This window comes from Brassica napus, chromosome A10 (assembly GCF_020379485.1).
Source record: "Brassica napus cultivar Da-Ae chromosome A10, Da-Ae, whole genome shotgun sequence".
Lineage (NCBI taxonomy): Eukaryota > Viridiplantae > Streptophyta > Magnoliopsida > Brassicales > Brassicaceae > Brassica > Brassica napus.
In genome coordinates, this window is record NC_063443.1 from 759,839 (window position 1) to 769,832 (window position 9,994).

General features: G+C 41.5%; 1 long non-coding RNA gene and 1 pseudogene across 1 annotated transcript; one reads left to right on the forward strand and one right to left on the reverse strand.

Moving 5' to 3' along the window:
• Positions 1-4,595: 4,595 nt before the first annotated feature.
• On the reverse strand, positions 4,596-6,361 carry LOC106423053 (annotated as a pseudogene).
• LOC125579318 lies at positions 4,775-5,459 on the forward strand. Its single transcript, XR_007317305.1, has 2 exons — positions 4,775-5,016; positions 5,135-5,459. It is a non-coding gene; the product is annotated as an uncharacterized LOC125579318 (long non-coding RNA).
• Positions 6,362-9,994: the final 3,633 nt, after the last annotated feature.

Consider the following 9,994-nt stretch of genomic DNA (forward strand, 5'->3'; position numbering starts at 1 on the left):
AATTTCAAAAATAATTGTAAGTATTCCCTTTACCATTTATTAAAGTGTATAAGTGTTTCTCTTATGTTGTGTGGTTTTCGTTCATGCAATCGTAAAAGTGTTTGTTATTGGATAAAACACCAAAGTTCATAGTTCCAAACATCATAATCTGGTTATGACACTTAATGAAGGTTATATACGTGTTATTCAATCCGTAAAACGTTGTTTTCGATTTAAAACCCCCAGTTCCTCGGAATTTCCTCGGAATATACCGAGGAGATTCCGAGGAAATCCTTATGTTCGTCAGCATTTCCTCGGAATATACCGAGGAGATTCCGAGGAAAAAGAATCTATAATCAAATCCCCATCTCCTCGGAATTTCCTCGGAATTTTCCGAGGAAATGCCGACGAACATAAAGAGTTCCTCGGAATTTCCTCGGAATTTTCCGAGGGAATTCCGAGGAACTTGGGGTTTTCAATCGAGAAGATCTATTCCGAGGAAATTCCGAGGAAAACCTATCTGTCCTCGGAATTTCCTCGGAATTTTCCTTAAAAAAAAAAAAAAAAAAAGGTCGACGCTAGTCTGTTTCCGAGTCGTCATCACCAGATGAATCTGAATCTGGATCTTGGTGAAACTCTCCAATCACTGGTTCATCCTCTACGTGAACGGCGGCTTCTTCTCCGAAGTCAGTTAAATCGACTACAAGGCCAACTCCACCTAAATCTTCTGCTGCACTTAAGTTGCCGGATGTGCTTGGTTGTAGTGGGTCTTCCAGCTCAGAACTTCCCTGAACTCGGCCTCTCGGGTTGAGTCTTGTAACAGTAACCCATGGATCATCTCTGTTCCTTACCCGGGGGTACTTGATATAACAAACCTGATCGGCCTGAGAAGCAAGAATGAAAGGATCATAATATTGCAGCTTCCGTCTTGAATTTACTGATGTAACACCAAATGCATCTGTTCTCACACCTCGATCTGGAGTGTTGTCGTGCCAGTCACAATAGAAAACAGTACAGCGCAATCCAACCATGCCCAAATACTTGATTTCTAAAATCTCATTTATGTGTCCGTAGTATACATCATCTCCTGATGCAGAACAAACACCAGCATCGTAAGTCGTACTCGAACGTCTCCTCTTCTGAGTTGTGAATGCATATCCTCGAGTACAAAATCTCGGATATGACTTCACAACAAAGTTTGGTCCAACGACCATCTCGCGTATCCAATCGTCAAATGTTTCACCTCTGGCCAAACCATCACTCACATAAGTAAACATCCATCCACCAAATTCTCTCTGCTTCATTTCTTCTAGTTCGTCCTCTGTGGCGTATCTATATTCTAACCGCTTTTCTGCCATGAAAATCCTTTCATATTGAAGAACATCTTCGCAGTTGGTGAGTAAATATGTTTGCAAATGACTGCGCTCCTGATCAGTAAGTCGACGGTCCTTTGGTTTTCCGCTAAGTCGTCCAACGTCTGTGAAAATGTCTGGAACCTTCCAATGATATGTTGCCCGTTCGCCTCTATCATCATGCCGAGCAGGTCTTCTGTTTTTGGTCTGAACTTCTGCTGGAAAGTAGTACTCGGCAAAGTTTGAAGTTTCTTCATTGATCATCTGTGCGACTATAGACCCTTCCACCCTACTTAAATTTTTCACCATCTTCTTCAAATGGAACATATACCGCTCATACAGATACATCCATCTATACTGCACAGGACCACCAAGTTCCAATTCTCTTACCAGGTGAATAACAAGATGCTCCATAACATCAAAAAATGAGGGAGGAAATATCTTCTCAAGGTTGCACTGAATCACAGCTATGTTAGTCTTCAAATTTTCAATACCTTCAAGAGTCACTGATCTTGTGCATAAATCGCGGAAGAAACCACTTATCCCTGCAATTGCTTCATGAACATTTCGTGGTAATAGTTCCTTGAAGGCAAACGGAAGGAGACGCTGCATCATTACATGGCAATCATGGCTTTTCAAGCCAGTAAACTTTCCTTCCTTTCTGTCGATACAGTTACGCAAATTAGATGCGTAACCGTCTGGAAATTCCACATCGTTTGAAATCCAATCAAAGAACGCATCCTTTCCCGCTGCATCAAGTCGGTATATGGGAAAAGGAGCCCTACCACTCTCATCAACATGAAGTTCTGAACGAGCACATATATCGACTAAATCCAGTCTTGACTTCAAATTATCCTTTGTTTTACCTTGAACATTAAGGATCGTGTTCATGAGATTGTCAAAAAAGTTCTTCTCGATATGCATGACATCTAAATTATGCCTTAGTAGATGATCCTCCCAGTATGGCAGATCCCAAAAAATACTTTTTTTGTGCCAGTTATGTAGGTTTCCAACACCATCTACCGGAAAATGCTCATGTCCACCGACGTCTGGCGTCCTTTCTGCACCAAAATCTCTAAGTTGTGTCTTCAAATCTTTCCCACGAATTTCCGGAGGTGGACTGTCAAACACCCTCTTGTTCTTCGTAAACAAATTCCTACTTCTACGATATGGATGATCTGGTGGTAGAAATCTCCTGTGACAGTCAAACCAACACGTTTTCCTTCCGTGTTTTAGTTGGAAAGCATCAGTGTTATCTTGACAATATGGACATGATAGCCTTCCATGCGTTGTCCATCCAGATAACATACCATATGCTGGAAAATCACTTATTGTCCACATTAGTACTGCCCGCATTTGAAAGTTTTCTTTATACGAAACATCGTATGTTTCAGCACCTTGAGTCCATAGTTGTTGCAACTCATATATTAGTGGCTGAAGAAACACATCAAGTGATCTCTTAGGATGCTCTGGTCCGGGAACGAGAATCGAGAGAAACAAAAACTCTCGTCGCAAGCACAAGTTTGGGGGTAGGTTGTATGGTGTAAGAATGACTGGCCATAGAGAATACTGTCTTCCACTCTTGCCAAACGGGCTGAAACCATCAGTACATAATCCAAGGTAGACATTTCTTCTCTCATACGCAAAGTCGGGATACTTTGATTGGAAATGCTTCCACGCTTTTGCATCTGAAGGATGTCTGATCTCACCATCTGTTGAGTGCTCCGCATGCCATCTCATTGGTTGCGCTGTGCGTTCAGACAGATACAGCCTCTGCAACCTTTCCGTCAAAGGCAAATACCACATCCTTTTATATGGTACTGGAACTCTTCCACTCGTATCTTTATAACGAGGCTTCCCACAAAATTTGCATGAAACCCGCTGTTCATCCGCCCTCCAATAAATCATGCAGTTGTCTCTGCATACATCTATTACCTGATACGATAAACCAAGACCAGCTACGAGTTTCTGAACCTCGTAGTATGAGCCAGGAGCTACATTATCTTCGGGTAGAATACCTTTTACATAATCAGCAATCGCATCCACACAGTCTTCAGCCAAATTATAATCCGTCTTAATGCCCATCAATCTTGTAGCAGATGATAAAGCTGAATGACCATCTCTGCAACCTTCGTACAATGGTTGCTTTCCAGCATCCAACATATCATAAAATCTCCTAGCTTCGGCATTGGGTAAATCTTCCCCTCTAAAATGATCATTTACCATCTGCTCAGTACCTACACCGTAATCTACATCCGTTCTAATTGGATCTTCTAATCTAACCGCTGGCTGAGGTTCGCTAGTACTACCAAGTTCATAATCAGTTTCTCCATGATGATACCAAATTTTGTAACTTCGTGTAAACCCACTCAAATATAAATGAGTCCAAACATCCCATTCTTTAATAACTTTTTTATTTTTACAATTAGAGCAAGGACATCTTAACATACCTGTTTTTGCTTCCGGTTGTCGGTGAACTAACCCCATGAATTCGGTTATACCTTGTTGGTATTCTTCCGTAAGCAATCTCGTGTTCGGATCCAAATGAGGTCGATCGATCCAAGAACGAAAATAATTTGAAGAAGACATGTTTTTTATGAATCAAATTCGTGTGTAAAGAAAGTGAGAGGGAGGATGAAGATATGGTGTGAATGAAGAGGAAGAGGGGTGCTTGTATTTATAGTTGAAATCCTGCCGACGGTCCGAGGAAATTCCGACGGAATTCCGATGCAAACGGCTAGTTCGTCGGAATTTCCTCGGAATTTTTAAAATCCCCCCAACGGCTCTCCAACGGCTCTCTAACGTCTATAATATTTCCTCGGAATTCATCGGTTTTTTCCGAGGAATACTAGTTTCCTCGGTATTCCGTCGGAATATTCCGACGAAATGAATTTTCCTCGGAATTCCGTCGGAATATTCCGACGGAATTCCGAGGAAGCAAAATTTTGTGTTTCCTCGGAATTGCCTCGGAAATGCCTCGGTATATTCCGAGGAATTCATTTTCCGTCGGAACGTCCGTCAGAATACCGCTGTTTTCTTGTAGTGTTAACCCATGTATTGTACTCCGTAAATGTTTTACTGAAATTATTGGTTCAAGAGTGATTATCATTTCTTTTTCTGAAAGACTATTTCACATTACCACTTTTCTATTGGACCATCTCTTCAAACTGGCACCTTTCTCAATTTTGAGTTAGAAACTGGATACATGCTATTAATAATACATATCCATATATAGTGAACTTTTTGACTCAGACAATAAGAAGTTCATATGAGCCAGACCCACCCAAGAACTGGACCACAAACAAGACCTATTCCTAGAAAAACAACCATGAAGACTGCCACAAGTTCTGCCTCTGATGCATGAACCGTTTTGGGAGCCATGATCCTGAGGACACTGGTGAGATAGCCGCTGGTGAGGCCTTGCATGAAGGTCAGAACAACCACGGGCACTTCTGTTCTAAGCCAGTGTGGTCTACGTAGACACGCAGAGGAGGGGATAAAAGAGAAGCCTAATGATACAAGCCCCAGTAGCAGATTTTACACTCTGCCATAGATATAGTCTGCAGTGAGTGACTTGCCAACGAAATCCTAGATGTTGTACACTGTGATGAGCAAAATCGGATACCAACTCTGGAGAAGTTGGGATTTCAAATTCTCAGCTATAAACCCGGGAGATATCGATAAGGTGACGGTATATATTATTAAGATACCCGAGGCTGGCCACTTGATCTTCCTCCCAACCATCCATATTGTTAGATTCGAATATAAAGGTTGTTAAAACTTAAGGTGTTGTTGCATCACAGGTAACTTTTGTAGCACGTTAATTACAGCAAAGGAAGCAGGAGAGTAAGATGGTCGAGCTCACTATGAAGTAGCAATGAACACTTGTTCGCAGCCCCTTTGGTGTCTGTGGCAGCGAAGCTTTTGTCGTAATCCTAACTCCTAAGGACGGAAATGATTATACCTAGCAAAAACAAAGATTAAAAAAAAAAATGTAGCGTTTTTACAGCTTTTGCTTTTATCATAATTAACCTTTTTTGTTGTTGATATAAATCTAGCTACCTTCAGGAGATTTAGTTGTTTAAAATATTAAACATATTGAATTTCTTAATAAGTTTTTACTTACAATAATTATTTGGAAAAAAATGATGGCATTACATATACAGATATTATAACTATTACCTTTGAAAACTACACTAAAAATAAAATACCTATATAATATATATGGTGTTCAGAATTATGTGCTTGGTCCGTTTGTCTTTCGGACCATGCTTTGAGGTAATTAGTGCATTATGTTAATTTTAATTGGAATTAGAAGATGTTCATTGCCTGAAGAGGCAGTCCCCGCAAATATTGGTTGCATGTACTGTCTAGGAAGCTTTCCGGCTGAACCAATCCATCAGCTAAACCACAGAGCACGACTGATCCAACCATCAAGAGGTAAGAGATATTCTCACTGTTTTCGCCTTTCCAGACCCAATCTATCATTGGCGAAACCATTATGGAGATGATGAACATATATGGAAAACCCTAAGTATCCTCAGTCTATAGCTCAATCTTGTGTTCCAAGTCATCATCAAAACCAGAACCAAGACCGAGCAACTCATGTAAGCCACGGTGAAAGTCTTCTCCACATGCTTGTCGGGATACAAGTAGCCAAAGTAATCAACGGCTGTGATCAAAGCGTTCCATGGTATTAAACTACCAGCACCCAGCAAAAAATGGATCACGTACGCAGCTCTATAAGAGACTCTTGTCTCGACTTCATTAACAATCACTTTCTCATCCACCATTCTCTCTTCTCACCAATTTGCTTTAGGTTCTTGAAAACTTTCTGATATTGGTTTCCTTATAAAGCAAGGGTGGTGGTGATTTGATTAGATTACTGTGTTGTTTGGTGGTGGGAAGACCAACAGTGTGTTGGATAATTCCAAGCTTGTGGAAACTTAACATATTATTAGATGTTTAATATGTTAAGATAAAAACAATAAAAAAACCTAGAAATAGGAAAAGGAAGTTTCTATTTAGGTTAGGTTGTGTTTTCCATATCCCACATGTTAAAGGGAATTGTCTTTCATATAAATATAGGTCTAATGGAGAGGTGTTCCATATGATCTAAGTGAAACATAATGAGAGCTTTAGTTTTGAGTAGTTTCTAAAGCTAATAAGAAAAGTTGTTCTTATAACTCTTTGTGTTTCTAAGAGATCTGAATTGGTATCAGAGCCTCAGGTTGGAGACTCGATCTAAGCTTAAGTTGTAGCTTAAGATCCTGGTGCTTGTGAACAAGAGATCGCGACGGCAAGATGGCTGACGTGACTAGGGCTCCACGCACGAAGGACTTTGGATCTACATCCATCCAATGTCCGATGTTGTCATCGACAAACTACACAGTTTGGTCGATGAGGATGAAGGTTCTACTACGTGTTCATGAAGTGTGGGACACAATCGAACCCGGTTCAGATGATCAAAAGAAGAACGATGTTGCGATAGCTCTTTTGTTTCAATCTGTTCCAGAGACTTTGATTCTCCAGGTGGGAGAACAAACCGCATCAAAAGAAATCTGGAACGCCATCAAGTCGCGACACCTAGGAGCTGATCGTGTAAGGGAGGCGAGACTTCAGACGTTGATGACAGAGTTTGATAGGTTGAAGATGGATGATGCAGATACGGTCGATAACTTCGCGGGGAAGATATCGGGCCTATCATCCAAAGCAACCTCGTTGGGAGAAAACATAGAAGAATCCAAGATGGTCAAGAAGTTCTTGAAGGGTCTTCCAAGACACAAGTATATCCAGATCGTAGCATCACTTGAGCAAGTCCTAGATCTCAACTCGACGGGGTTTGAAGACATAGTTGGAAGGCTTAAGGCGTACGAGGAGCGTGTAGGAGAAGAAACTCAGAAAGAAGACCAAGGGAAGCTGATGTTTTCGAACAATGAAGAGCATAGTCAGAGGGGCTATGAGAATTCTCGTGGTAGAGGAAGAGGACGGAACGGTAGAGGCAGAGGTCGAGGTAGGTCACACAACCAAAACCGTGCGTCACACACCGAAGATAACAACTCGGAAAAGAATCGCTCAAAGCTGATATGTTGGAGATGTGACAAGCCTGGTCACTACGCAACTGTCTGTCCCGAAAAGATAGAGAAGGATCAAGAAACCAACCTAAACGAGACAGAAGAGGCTGATGCACTCTATGTACACGAAGTGGTGTTTTTGAACGAAGATAAGGTGATTCCGAAGAATCTTGATATCAACAAAGGCGATGCAAGTGTCTGGTATTTGGATAATGGAGCGAGCAATCACATGACAGGGAATAAGGAGTTCTTTTCGAGTTTGAATCTCAACACCAAAGGGAAGGTGAAGTTTGGTGATGGATCGTGTGTTGACATTGTAGGAAAGGGTGTGGTTACCTTTGTGTGCAAGACTGGAGAGAAGAAGGCACTCAAAGACATATACTACATACCCGATCTGAAGCACAATATATTGAGTCTTGGGCAAGCAACAGAGAACGGATGTGAGGTTAACATGAAAGATGTCTACTTAACGCTCACAGATTCACATGGAAGGTTGCTAGTTCGTGTGACAAGATCTCCAAACCGTCTCTACAAGACCCCTATGGAGATAAGCTACCCGGAGTGTTTACATGTCAGGGACGTAGATGCTACATGGAGGTGGCATGCTCGACAAGGACATATATGCTATGGAGTGATGAACAACATGGTAAGGAAGGAGATGGTCGTAGGAATGCAGAGTGTAACACACGAAGAAGGCGTGTGTAACACATGTCTCGCAGAGAAGCAAACGAGACACTCATTCCCGAGTGTAACACACGAAGAAGGCGTGTGTGACACATGTTTCGCAGGGAAGCAAATCAGAGATTCATTCCCGACTAAGGCCATGGTTTGTACATCAAAACCATTAAGATTATTGCTTGGCGACCTGTGTGGAATAAGTGCACCACCAACGCCAGCAGATAATCGTGAGGCATTCTATCGGTTCAAAAGATTTCACACCGATAGAGGAGGAGAGCGTGCCTCAGCTATGTTCAATCTAGGTTGCACCGATAGAGGAGGAGAGGTTACCTCAGATGTGCTCAATCTAGGATGCACCGATAGAGGAGGAGAGATTGCCTCAGATGAGTTCAACCTATCTTGTGAAGAAGATTGGGTTGAAGCTATGGAAGACGAGTTGGAGTCTATCACAAGAAACAAGATATGGGAGCTTGTAGATAGACCGACTGGTTCTGAGAAGAAAGGAGAAGAGGATCGAGTTTGTGTGTTACACAAGACGTTGCATGTGTTACACCAGGCACCCAGAGCATGGAGTGTGAAACTTGATCAGGTACCATCAGTGTACCGCAAGACTGAAGGTGGAGACGTCTTGATCATAGCCATCTACGTTGATGATCTATTTGTGACAGGAACTTCGCTTAAGATGATTAGGCAATTCAAGGAGGAGATGTCTAAGAAGTTCGAGATGTCAGATCTAGGTAAGCTAACGTACTACCTTGGCATAGAGGTGATTCAAGGAGCAGACGGAATCAAAATAAAGCAAGAGAGGTATGCTCAAGGAATCCTGTGTAACACGACTCACGTAGGAGTGTGCAACACGACTCACGGAGGAGTGTGTGACACAAAGGTGGAAGCGTGTGACACAACGCACGTACCAATGGAGTCAAGGTTCTCAAAGGCTGAAGATGAACCAGAGATAAATCAGTTGGGTGTTGAGCAGAAGGCCGACATCCTTCCCAGAGCTCACGTACGCAAGATGGCGGATGTGACCAGAGTTATCATTGCAGTGAGCTTCAGCCACAAGACTCATCGCAACTTAAGTGAAGAGGTCATGAGAAGGTTCTACAAGAACTGGGCCGATTCTAAGAAGGAGCGGTACGGAAGCAAGGAGAGCATCCAGTCTAACCTTGAGAAAGATGTGAATTCAATGGATGGATTCGCACACCATGGTGTGGTGGAGGATGATTACTTGATGATTGAGTTCAAGCAAATGAGGAGCTTAATCGGAGTTCAAGAAATTGATCTCCCTAATTCAAGTTGGAATTAAGGGGGTGAATGTTGGATAATTCCAAGCTTGTGGAAACTTAACATATTATTAGATGTTTAATATGTTAAGATAAACACAATAAGAAAACCTAGAAATAGGAAAAGGAAGTTTCTATTTAGGTTATGTTGTGTTTTCCATATCCCACATGTTAAAGGGAATTGTCTTTCATATAAATATAGGTCTAATGGAGAGGTGTTCCATATGATCTAAGTGAAACATATTGAGAGCTTTAGTTTTGAGTAGTTTCTAAAGATAATAAGAAAAGTTGTTCTTATAACTCTTTGTGTTTCTAAGAGATCTGACAGTGCGAGTCACACATCTTAACAATTATTATTCGGATTATGATTCTTTGATTAGAGATGACAGAGCTAGTACAAAGAAACAAGAAACTGTATAGTATGATTTTCGGTGGGACATAAAACAGATGGGTTAGAATTAAAGTTACTACTTTGTGCATGACATTGGTCGGGACTCGTCTTTTCGATAACCTTATATTCCATTTACTGCATAGACTCAGCACTACTAAATCGGCTTCTTCTTCTGACCAATGCCTACTTTCAAATTTTCACCACTCTGAGCGTGAAACCTTACAATTATATAGTCCG